At 40.6% G+C, this 13,444-nt stretch overlaps 1 non-coding gene across 1 annotated transcript; it reads right to left on the bottom strand.

The window, feature by feature from the left end:
• Positions 1–9,757: 9,757 nt before the first annotated feature.
• On the bottom strand, positions 9,758–9,864 carry LOC113001717 (small nucleolar RNA R71). The gene has a single exon (XR_003267205.1). It is a non-coding gene; the product is annotated as a small nucleolar RNA R71 (small nucleolar RNA).
• Between the last annotated feature and the right edge of the window lie 3,580 nt (positions 9,865–13,444).

Raw genomic sequence — 13,444 nt, 5'->3', positions numbered from 1 at the left:
GTTGTGTTGGGTAATGGGGATATCACTAGTGCATCTTCTTCTAGCTCTTCTAGTTCTTTTAGTGAGAGTGAAGGTGAATGTCACAAGAAGGGGGATTGAATTGTGATTTTAATAAATTTAAAGTCTTTTTTTGCGGAAAACAAAGTTATCTTCTGAAAATAACTTTGTAAAATAGATACTTCCTCCATCGTGGAAGAAGAAAAAAAAATTGTCCTAACATAATTGCCATTTTAGTTTATTAATGTAACATTAATTGTCTTTTTCTACTTATATCCCTTATAATATTAATGATATGGGCTACAAAAAAAAAATTAATTAATGATTATAAGGTTAACTTTGTAAAACTAATGTTCTCTTTCATCTATTTATTAATTTTTGTTGGTTTGTGTAAAACTACCAAGTACGACAATTATAATGAGACGAAGAGAATAACAAATTTGTACAAAAACATGTTTTGACGATGAATACATATTTTACAAAAACAAAAAGAGTTTCAAACAAAATCAAATTCAAACCTTAGGCCAATTTAGATGTAAAGGGAGAAAGAAGATAAACAGACATAGAGAGTTAATATTGGTTTATCTTAGGCCAATTTTATTATTATTTTTTCAAGATATTTTGATTATTTTATTATTATTTTTCCCTTTTTTGGTTTAACCGTGGTTACAGTGTGAACGATTGGTTAGATTTTGTTTTAACAGTGATTAAATGAGATTACAACGCAAATGATCGGTTGAAATTCATTTTATCATTTATTAAACGAGATAACGACTTAAACGATCAGTTAAAGCTCGTTAAAAACGAAAGAAAAGAAAACCGAAAATGAACGAAATGAAGATGAAAGCTAAAAAACAAGAAATGAATTGAAAGTCTTGGATTCGAAAACTTACCCGTTGAAGAACGAAGAACGGTGAAGAACGATGAAAAACCTTCACGGATTTGCTCATGGAAACGTCTCGGAAGCGTTACGGAAGCACATCGGCATGAATTTTCTTCACGGAAACAATTTTTTTCACCCAAAACAGCTGAAATTCATAGCGAGGGGGGTTAGGGATATTTGGAACAACCCCTTTTCGCCTATTTACAGGAAAAAGGGGGAGGAGGTTGCCACCCAGCTCGCCCAGGCGAGCTGGGTTGCTTTCTCCAGAAGCAACCCTGCTTCAAAAATATTTTGGAAGGTCCGGATTCGAAAATTTTAAAATTTGTATTTGCACCCTCCTTTTGATAAGTTCACCCCGGTTCTTTCGTAATTTACGGAAAAGTTACGGAAGCATATAGGACTTGACTTTCTTCTTTTTGTCTATTCCTTCTCACCCATATTTGTTGAAATATTCTTATTTAGGGTTATGAGAATTTTACGGAAGCATTATAGAAGCCTTACAGAAGGATATAGGACTTGATTTCCCTCTTTTTCCTCTTCTCTTTCACCAATATTAAGTGAAATAGGCTTGCTCAAAGTTTTTCGGAATTTTTCGGAAGCATTACGAAAGCGTCGGAAGCTCTGGAAACCATTTTCCAACAAAACGTGGAGGATCTTGATAAGTTCACCTCCCCCTTTTGCTAAATGCACTCCTTTTTATTTACACTCCCATATTGCTAAATACACTCCCATTTTCGTGTTTTTGTTATCGGTTTCTTCCTGAAAGGTTACGGAACTTTACGGATTACGTAACGACACTTGTTTTCTTTCAGTAATGTCGCGAAACTTTACGGATTATGCAACAATCCCCTCTTTGACTTCTGGAATGTTGCGAAACTTTACAGATTGTGCAACAATTCTTCCTTTCGACTTCCGGCATGTCGCGGAACTTCACGGATTGCCTAACGATGAGTGTTAAGTACCTCGAAGCTGTCAAGCAAAAGTTGCATGCCACCAAACAAATGATCCCTGGAAGAAATTAGGGTATGACAATTTCCCCTCTTTACTTATCGTTTAATGGAGATAAAAGCGAAGTAAAGATAAGACACTAATTTCATTCGAGCGGAACATCATTCGGCCGGTCAATATCCCCGCCAGCGGAACTTGTCATTCAGAAAGAAAAGGAAAGGCATCAGAAGCGTCAACAAACTTCAGTGTCTTGAAAATGACAAAGTTGGACAACCACGACACTTCCCTTCACTATTGCACTCGATTGTCCCTGGCCAGTAGAGAAGAATCTCGCGCGTCGTTGGGCCTGAATGTTTTCGGACGACGAGAGTAAAAACCTGCAAAAATTTTGAAAATGATCAGCACCGGACGACCAACATCATCCTGATACCGTCGAATTCATTCCCCTCGGTTGACAAAAGGCGCAGATGACCAAAAGGTATCTCTGCCTGCCACCTGACTCGTCGTCCCTGGATGACAAAAGGTGCAGAAGACGATGTCACTCTTCGCGTCAACGGGCTCGTTTGCCCCTGGTTGACGAAAGGTGCGGGTAAGCATAAGGGAACCCCGCATGTCACCTGACTTCACGGGTCAGGACGACAGAAGGTGCAGGAGACGATGTTAGTCTCTGCGTGTCAACGGGCTCATTTGCCCTTGGTTGACGAAAGGTGCGGGTGACCATAAGGTAACCCCACATGTCACCTAACTTCATGAGTCAGGACGACAGAAGGTGCAAGAGACGATGTTAGTCTCTGCGCGTCAACGGGCTCGTTTGCCCTTGGTCGACGAAAGGTGCGGGTAACCATAAGGTAACCCCGCATGTCACCTGACTTCATGGGTCAGGATGACAAAAGGTGCAGAAGACGATGTTAGTCTCTGCATGCTATCGTGCTCTGGGTCTGATGGATAGCGAAAGAATGTTTATACGGATAACCACTTGGGTATTTCCGCCTGCCCCCTAACTTCACGGGTTAGTATTGACAGAGATTGATGGTGCAGAGAAATTACTTGTGTATCTCCGCATGTCACCCGACTTCAAGGTCAGTGTGACAGAAAGCGCGGAAGACGACGTAAATCTCCACGTGTCAACGGGCTCGGACCGGGATTGACAAAGGGTGAAGAAGATGACATTAGTCTCTGCATGCTATCGTGCTCTAGGTTTGATGGATAGCAAAAGAATGTTTATACGGATAACCACTTGGGTATTTCCGCCTGCCCCCTAACTTCAAGGGTTAGTATTGACAGAGATTGCTGGTGCGCGGTAGACGACGTAAATCTCCGCCTGTCAATGGGCTCGTTGGCCACGATTGACAAAGGGTGCGGAAGACGACGTTAGTCTCTGCATGTCAATGGACTCGCTTGCCTCTGGTTGACAAAAGGTGCAGATAACCATAAGGTACCCCCGCATGTCATCGAACTCTCCATCTCTGGATGACAAAGGTGCAGATGACGATGTTAGTCTCTGCGTGTCAACGGGCTCACTTGCCTTTGGTTGACAAAAGGTGTGGATAACCATAAGGTACCCCCGCATGTCATCGGACTCGCCGTCTCTAGATGACAAAGGTGCAGATGACGACGTTAGTCTCTGCGTGTCAATGGGCTCGCTTGCCTCTGGTTGACAAAAGGTGCGGATAGCCATAAGGTACCCCCGTATGTCATCAGACTCGCCGTCTCTGGATGACAAAGGTGCATATGATGACGTTAGACTCTACGCGTCAACGGGCTCGCTTGCCTCTGGTTGACAAAAGGTGCAGATAAGCATAAGGTATCCCCGCACACTACCAGACTCACTGGTCACGATAGCAAAAAATGTGCGCGGATAACGATCGGGTGTCTTCGCGTGCCACCAGACTCATAAGTCACAATAGCAAAAGGTGGGGTGGTCGACAAAAATGGGGATTTTGCTCCTACGTATCCTCAATTTGTGACGAGGAACTCAGACCTACGTAGTTCTTGATAACTGTGAGACTAAAATAGTCTTGGTGTTTTTTCACTAAAATGCGAACATGCTTTAGTAAAGAAACAAAACTTCCAACCGATCAGAGCAACACATGATTTTTTGATGAAAAACAATGTGTCTATTGGGGAAAAAGAGTATGCTGATGAAATTTTCTCATAACCATAAATGAGAATTTGGATGTTAGCATTTCGTTTCTAAATGACCATTTAGAGGAAACACTGGGTCCAACAAAAATAGAAGAAAATCACTCAAAGTGTATCAATCTCACACAGATAAGTGTTTTATCCTAATTCCGAACCATAGATATGTCATGACTTGATTTTGCAAATCATTTCCTATCAAATCAAAGATTACATGCGTGATCATGGATCAATAGGACTTCTTCTTGGGGCATGGTGCTTTTTGGTGGGAAATTTGGCTTTGAGTGTTTTTGGCCTTTTCCTTTTCCGTTTTTGTTTAGTGTGAGGCGAACAAGTCACCGACGCACAGGATTTTGGTTGGCAATCAAAGGGAAAGGACCACTTTAGGTCATGGTTTCCTTTCTTTTCTTGTTTACTTGGTGACAATTTTGTATTGTTCAGATATTATCTGGTCCAAAGATCTTTCTGCATATATCTTTTGTTTTCTTCCATGTTTGATCGGGAATTTTCTTTCCTTTTTTGTTTTCTCCCACTCTTTGACCAGGAATTTTCCCCTTTTGCTTTCTTCCGATTTTTTGATCGGGAATTTTCTCCTTTTGCTTTGTTTTCTTTTGAGGGCAAGGTTTATGGTGAGTTGGGACTTTGGCTCAAGGCTTGTAGAACGGATGGACATGATATATGTCAGGGTTTGGCCAGTGGTTCGGGGATAAAGGGGATGTCCCACATTATTTCCATGACACACATGCAACAATGATGATTAGGAAATTTTATGCAAAACTAATCATGCATGCACCCATGTGGACACTCAAGCATCAAGTTTTTATGGTCATGTGACACTTGGGGTCAGGATTCATTTTCCCTATTTAAGTCAACCCAGTGTTTCCAAAACATGTTCTTTTATCAATTCATGCATTCATCCGAGTCTATTTTGGGCGTTCGGGAAAATTTTCACAGCATTCACCCTTCAGGTGTACACACATTCTTTTTTCAAAAACTGGTTATGATCAATGAAGATTTTTCAAAGAAAAGCTGGAAGTTATTTCTCTTCAAAAGCATGCTGGCTTTTCAGCCGAAAGATATATTTTTGTTCTTGTTTGTTTTTGTTTTTTTTTCTTTCTTCCATTTTTTTTTAAACAGCTTGCAACCTGGGCACGGTTGATGCCCGAGATCACATCTTTTTTCTTGAAAAAGGTGTGCAACGAATGTGCACAAGACCTACACAGTTTTTTTTGCGTTTCGAACAAATCATCGTCAAGTAAGTACGACCATATGCCAAAAGCGGTAAATTACTCACAATGCGACAGATAACTGCATGTGCAGTTCAATCACAATGGACATAATAATTGGAAGCAGATAATGTCAGATCACAAGGGAAATAACAAAATAATAGAATAACTGAAAGCAGTAATGAAGGATAAATCACAATTTTGGCGATCCCGGTTGCATGGCTTCGCCTCCTCCAAGGAAGTGCGGAAATTCATAATCCCTTAGTTGCCCTGGTCTCTATCGAAGGAATGGCCATCCTTTGATGGCCTCGAAACACTATTGATGTTCCACGCTCTGGAATCGGTGTTTGTCAAAGCCTGTGTTAACTTGTGGGTCCACATTGGAATCCTCTTCAATGGTGCCCTTCTTGGACCTCTTCGCGGGGAGCTTCTTCGTAGTCAATTCTAGGTTGCCTCCTAGTAGCGCTTCTTTAGCGTCTTGAGTTGGACGCGTGATGACTTATCGGTCACGGACCTAGTACTTTTGCTTACCTTTGGCTTTGGACTTGGTTGCCTGCTAGTCAGCCATGTGTTGTAGGCAACACTCCAGCCTTTGTAGAAGAGCTGAGGGGCTCTAGAGGTGGCGGCGGTGCGTCTATTGCCCGCTACCGGCCATCCCTAGGCTGCTGTGGTGTCTCGCCCTGCGCCTGCCTGGGGGTGCTGTACTTCTTGATGAAAGCTCAGTTAGTAGGGGGCCTGATGACCTTGCTGGGGGTGACAAGCACTCCGTAGAACTGACAGAGGCTTGTAATCAGAGCTGAAAACCCCAAGACCCTATTGGACTTCTCTGGGTCCACTGGGTGTCTTTCGGGCGCAATCCCTGCAAACAATAGATGACATCAGAAATCAGTTGAGCGATGTGCATACTTACCTATCTCATGATGCCATGACCTTGCCGGAGGGACGGGCACCCTGTAGGACTGACAGAGGCTCGTAACCAGAGCTGGAAACCCTAGGGCCCTGTTGGGCTCCTCCGGGTCCACTGGGTGCCTTGTGGGCGCGATCCCTGCAAATAATAGATGACATCAGAAATCAGTTGAGCGATGTGCATACTTACCTATCTCATGATGGCACAGACCAACTGATACTTTCGCAGGGGGAGATCGGCATTATGGTCGCTGGACGGAATGTTGCTAAGTAGCAACGTCATCCATATCTGTGTAAGAGTGGTCATGTTGGTGCGCATGATCTGCACTCGTCTCTTTGCAGCAGCACAGGTGAAATATTGCCCCGGTATGCACAGTAGTTGTGTGATAGCCTCCTCCTTTGGTTGTGCTCGCATAGTTGGCCCTCCTCCAGGATCAGGGGGTGGCCCAGGAGCTGATAAAAAGAAACTACTGGCCCCTTAACCAAGAGCTCAAGTCTCAGTTAAGCATTAAGGGCATAGGACCTTAAATTCTTTTAAGGTGTGGATATGGAGCCCACTGAAAGTGAGGACGCGTAGCCCTCTAAAGGCGAGGGGGCGTACAGCCCTCTGAAGTCAAGGACGTGTCGCCCTTTGAAGACGAATGCGTGCAACCCTCTGAAGGCGAGGGCATGCAGCCCTTTGAAGGCGAGGACGTGTAGTCCTCTGAAGGCGAGGGCGTATAGTCCTCTGAAGGTGAGGGTGTGTAGCCCTCTGAAGGTGAGGACGTCCAGTCCTCTAAAAGGCGAGGACGTGTAGTCCTCTGAAGAAGAGGACGTGTAGTTCTCTAAAGGTGAGGGCGTGCAACCCTTTGAAGGCGAGGACGTGTAGTCCTCTGAAAGCGAGGGCAAGTAGCCCTCTGAAGGGGAGGACGTGTAGCCCTCTGAAGGCGAGGACATGTAGTTCTCTGAAGGTGAGGACGTGTAGTCCTCTGAAGGCGTGGGCGTGTAGCCCTCTGAAGGTGAGGGCGTGTAGCCCTCTAAAGGTGAGGACGTGTAGTCCTCTGAAGGCAAGAGTGTGTAGTCCTTTGAAGGCGAGGGCTTGTAGCCCTCTGAAGCCGAGGGCGTGTGATGTGCCATTAGTTTCTCCTATTTCTTAACCCTTTTTTGCACCATTTTAAGTACTGATTAGTCTTAATTGTCAAATTAATTAGGAAGTTTTATTATTTGGGCCCATTCAGCTAATTTAATATTTTAAATCTAATTTAAGGAATTAATGAAGCATTGGGCTTGAATCCCGAATTGGGCTTGAGCTTGAATCCAGAATTGGGCTTGGACTTGAAGAGGGAAAACTATTTTATTCTACAAAATTATATCTTATATTATCTTATCTTATCTAGATATTATTTAGATTTGATCTCATCTAGATATTATTTCATCTAGATCTTATCTTATTTTATCTTATCTAGATTTGATTTGATTTTATTTATGGGCTTGAATTTAAAACAGATTTGTAAGCTTTGGGGCTGGAAAAACTATATAACAGCACCAAGGTTCTAGTTCAGCCCTCTTTTCTCTCTCTCCTATTTTCGTTTTTAGTCTTAGGCTTTTCTTCTTTTAGACATTATTTTCGTTTTGCAATTCCAATTCTGACTTTTCGTTTTAGCAATAAAATTTCGTTCTCTATTGATTAATGGAAGGCTAACTCCCCAGCGTTGTTTTCTCTTGAGGATCAAGCACAGTTCTCTTTGAGGTTCTATTATTACTGTTAAATTGTGTTCAATTTTTCCTCTTCACTAATTACTCTGAATTTGTTGCTATTAATTCATGCATGCTTAGTGCTTGATTAATTGTCTCTGCGCTTTATTTACGTTCATGCTTAATGATCATTTATGAGTAATTGGTGTATGTGTTGCTTAATCACATAATGAATACCTTATGTTAAATTTCGCTTAGTAATTTAATTTAGGGTTGGATTAATTGGTTAAACTGATAAAGGATAAATTCTCGCAACCTAGGATTAGAGACTTGCTCGTGAATCAAGGGAAAGCAACGTATTTTAATTCTGATATTTTCTAATTCAATTTTACTCGCTGTTTAATTTAAAAAAGCAAACAACCCCCCCCCCCCCTCCCAAATTTGTTACTATTTTTTACTATCTGTTATGAACATTTGGTTTATCATTGCTCGTTGGGAAATGACCTAGGATCACTTCCTAGTTACTACATTTTTATTACTTACTTGATTCGGGTACGGCCTCGATCAAATTTGGCGCCGTTGCCGGGAAGCAGTGTCCAAAGGTTCGTAATAGCTAGTGTCGTGTTAGTGTTTAATTCTTTCGTTAGTGTTTAATTCTTGTGTTAGTGTTTAATTCTTTTGTGCTGTGTTAGTATTGTGTTAGTATTGTTTAGTACCTTGTTATTTTGTTTATTGTGTGTTCTGTTTTAGTTTTTCTGTTCAGCGCTTCCCCTGTTTCAGTTTTGGTGTTTTGCTGTGAATATTATTTTATGACGGATTTAGCAACCACTTTTGCTAAATAAAACACTTGCTGGAAAACAGGGTAGTAGTGGAAATCCCTTAGCGACAGATTTTAGAGACCACCCTTGCTGAATTAATTAGGATTTTTTTTGTTTTGGTAGCTATAGTTGTTATTTTTGGCTGAATTTTTTTGTGGTCACTTCTTTTGATCCATATTTTGTGGGAAAAATAGCTGGAGCCCTTAGTTTGGTCAGATTTGAAAGTTCCAAAAAAAGTAGCAAATTTGATTTTTGTCAAAACTTCAAACGACCATAACTTTTGCTCCGGTTATCAGAATCGCAAATATTATATATGTATTTGGGGTAGAAAAATATTTCCCATGCCGTGGAAGCCTGGTCTGATGTCTCATTCTTCCAAAAATTGTGATTCTGTCAAAAGTTTTTTATTTTCCAAGTATTATTCTCTTATTTTTCTTAACTTGTCATTTTTAGCTTGTATAGTTAGACTTTGAATTTCTGTTTGAAATTTTTTTGTGCTATCTTCTCATCATTTTATAAGGTTGCTCACAAAATTTCAAGTCATTTGGATATCATTTGAGGGTAGCTGTAGTTCAAACCTACATTGTTACTTGCATAAGAAGGCAACTAGTTGTGCATGCTGAATATAGCGTATGACTAGAGGCAATCCATCTGACTTACAACCCTTTGATCCTGAGATAGATAGGACATTTCATAGATTAGTTAGACATCATTTAGTACCTTTTGAGCATCCTGAGCATGCTGTTATTGGTGATTTTGAACATTATTGTTTTGAACATTCTGAGAACATTGCACAACCTCCACCCCGTGAGAGGACTCTAAGGGAAATGGTTGCACCTGATTTCACCTATGAAAGCTTATGCATCCAATACCCTGATGAGGATGTCCCATATGTTCTTAAAACTGGACTAATCCATTTGCTTCCAAAGTTTCATGGCCTTGCAGGTGAAGACCCACACAAGCATCTGAAAGAATTCCATATTGTCTACTCCACCATGAAACCACCGGATGCCCAGGAGGATCACATATTTCTAAAGGCCTTTCCTTATTCTTTAGAGGGAGTGGCAAAGGACTAGCTATATTACCTTGCTCCAAGGTCCATCACGAGCTGGGATGACCTCAAGAGAGTATTCTTAGAAAAACTTTTCCCTGCTTCCAGGACCACGACCATTAGAAAGGATATTTCACGCATTAGACAACTCAGTGGAGAGAGCTTATATGAATACTGGGAGAGATTCAAGAAACTATGTGCCAGTTGTCCTTACCACCAGATTTCTGAGCAGCTTCTCCTCCAATATTTTTATGAAGGACTCAGTAACATGGAGAGAAGTATGATAGATGCTGCCAGTGGTGGAGCCCTTGGAGACATGACCCCTGCTGAAGCCAAAAATTTAATTGAGAAGATGGCTTCCAACTCCCAGCAATTCAGTGCCAGAAATGATGCTATTGTCATTAGAGGAGTGCATAAAGTAGCCACAAATTCATCTTCATCAGGTGAGACTAAGAAGCTTGAAGGTAAACTAGATGCCTTGGTTAACCTGGTAACCCAACTGGCCATGAATCAAAAATATGCACCTGTCGCCAGACTCTATGGTTTATGCTCCTCTGCCGATCACCACACTGACCTTTGCCCTTCTGTGCAACAATTTGAAGCAATTGAACAGCCTAAAGCTTATGCTGCAAACATCTATAACAGACCTCCTCAACCTCAGCAGCAAAATCAGCCACAACAGAACAATTATGACCTCTCTAGCAATAGGTACAATCTCGGGTGGAGGAATCATCCCAACCTTATTTTCAAAATGATGCTGGCCCAAGCAGACCATACGTTCCTCCACCAATCCAGCAGCAACAACAACAACAACCCCAGAAATACCAAACAGTTGAGGCCCCTCCGCAACCTTCCCTTAAAGAACTTGTGAGGCAAATGACTATGCAAAACATGCAGTTTCAACAAGAGACCAGAGCCTCCATTCAGAGCTTAACTAATCAGATGGGACAATTGGCTACACAGTTAAATCAATAACAGTCCCAGAATTCTGACAGATTACCTTCTCAATCAGTCCAGAATCCCAAAAATATGAGTGCCATTACATTGAGATCGGGAAAGCAGTGTCAAGAACCTCAACCAGCAAATGAACCTACCCAACCTCACTCTACTCCAGAAAAAGATGATGACAAAAATGTCAAGAGTAAGTTACGTAACGATTTCTATGCAGGTGACTCTAAAGAAAAGCAGCATATCCCTCTTCCATTCCCTCCAAGAGCAATTTCCAACAAAAAAATGGAAGAGACATAGAAGGAGATCTTGGAAACATTTAGAAAAGTAGAAGTAAACATACCTCTGCTAGATGCAATAAAGCAAATTCCAAGATATGCTAAATTCTTGAAGGAGTTGTGCACTAATAAGCGGAAGCTTAAAGGAAGTGAAAGAATTAGTATGGGCAGAAATGTCTCCGCATTGATTGGTAAATCTGTTCCCCAAATCCCTGAAAAATGTAAAGATCCAGGTACATTCAACATACCTTGTATTATAGGGAACAATAAGTTTGACAATGCCATGCTAGATTTAGGAGCTTCTGTTAGTGTTATGCCTCTGTCTATTTTTAATTCTCTATCTCTAGGTCCTTTGCAGTCAACTGATGTGGTAATTCATTTAGCTAATAGAAGTGTTTCCTATCCTGTTGGTTTCATAGAGGATGTCTTAGTTAGAGTTGGTGAATTGATTTTCCCTATTGATTTTTATATTTTGAATATGGAGGATGGATTTTCTAAATGATCATTTCCCATCATTTTAGGCAGACCTTTTATGAAAACTGCTAGAACTAAGATAGATGTATATGCAGGCACACTATCTATGGAGTTTGGTGATATAACTGTTCATTTTAATATTCTTGATGCTATGAAACACCCATCTGAAGATCTTTCTGTATTTCGTGTTGAAATAATTGACCATATTGTTGATGAATACATGATTGATCTTCATTCTAATCTGCATGTCTGTCACTCTCCATGCATTGAATTTGAATTTGTACTTGATCATATGTCTGAATTTGATGCTGAGAGTGAATTTGAATTTGATATTGATTACATGTCTGGTGATGTTCTACCTCTTAAGATTGATTTTATAGAGTCAGATAGAACTAACCATGTTTCAGGAAGTACACATACCTTTGACTTTCTTTATGAGGTACAGGCTGAGAAACCATCTCTTTCTACCACTATCCAGCCGCCCACACCAGAATTGAAGCCTCTGCCATCAAATTTAAAATATCCTTACTTGGATGATAGTGATGTGCCATCATTTTCTTCTATTTTCTAAACCCTTTTTGCACCATTTAATTACTGATTGATCTTAATTGTCAATTAATTAGGCAGTTTTATTATTTGGGCCCATTTAGCTAATTTGATGTTATTAATCTAATTTCAGGAATTAATGAAACATTGGGCTTAATCCGGATTTTGGTTGTGGACTTGAAGAGGGCAAATAAAGCAGCGCTTACCTTAGTTAATTTCTAATTAGGAAATTTCGCAATTTTATTTTATGTTGTTCAGTGTTTATTTCGTTTTGGGCCAGAGTATTGTAATAGGGCCCAGTGACTTTGAGTGACTCTATTTTAAATAGCAGCCTAGGGATTCGTGCAAGGCATTTTGTTATGCTATTCATTATTCAGAGCTTTGGTTTTAGGGTTTTACGTTTTTTGCTTTGATGCTACTGTTCACCTAATGCAATTTTACGTTTTCTACTTCTAATTACAATTTCGTTCTTGCTTCTTCTTCTACTCTCATTTACGTTTCTGTTTCATTTACGTTTCTGTTCATTTACGTTTTTGCTTCATGTTTCATTTGCGTTTTCTGTTTGAATCTATGGAAGGCTAGATTTTCTGGTGTTGTTTCCTTTTGAGGACGAAGCCCAACTCTCTTTGAGGTTTCGTTTGTAATGTGGTTTCCTGGCAGTTTTCCCTTCACCAGTTATCCCAAATTTGTGAATATTAATCAGTGCACGCTTCGTGTTCGATTAATTGCCTCTGAGCCTAACTTGTGTTCATGCTTAATGGACGAAGGGCTAATTGGTGTATGTGGTTCCTAATCACGTATTGAAAACCCTAAGTTGATTTTTGCTTAGTAAATTGAAATAGGGTTGGATTAAGTGGTTGACTGTTAGGGACGAATTCTCCATAACCCAGGATAAGAGAATGGCTTCTGAATCAGAGGAAACAACCCGTTTTTAATATTAGTAGTTTAAAATTCCAGTTTACTTGTTCTGCTCTTTAATCACGAAACAATCAAACCCCCCCCAATCGTTACTGTTACTGCGCAAGTATATTATGAACATTTGGTTTGTCATTGCTCGTTGGGAAACGACCTAGGATCACTTCCTAGTTACTGCATTTTCATGTTTATTTGATTCGGGTGCGGCCTCGATCAAATTTGGCGCCGTTGCCGGGGAGTAGTGTCCAAAGGTTCATAATAGCTAGCTAGTGTGTGTGTTTAATCCTTTCGTGTTTTATGTTTAATTGTTAGTATTGTGTTAGTATGTGTGTTAGTGTTGTTTAGTGTCCTGGTATTTTGTTTAGTGTGTCTTCTGTTTCAGTTTTCCCATTAAGCGTTTCCCCTGTTTCAGTCTTGGGTGTTTTGCTGTGAATAGTGTTTTGCGACGGACTTAGCGACCACTTTTGTTTGCGGCAAAACAGAGTAGTAGTAGAAATCAATTAGAGACGGATTTTAGCGACCACCCATGCTGAATTATTTGTGATTTTTTGTTTTAGTAGCTAGGGTTGTTATTTTTGGCTGAATTTATTTTTTGGTAACTTCTTTTAATCCATATTTTGTGGGAAAAATAGCTAGAGCCT

This window comes from Glycine max, chromosome 5 (genome assembly GCF_000004515.6).
Source record: "Glycine max cultivar Williams 82 chromosome 5, Glycine_max_v4.0, whole genome shotgun sequence".
Lineage (NCBI taxonomy): Eukaryota > Viridiplantae > Streptophyta > Magnoliopsida > Fabales > Fabaceae > Glycine > Glycine max.
This window is presented reverse-complemented; position numbering and strand designations above follow the sequence as displayed.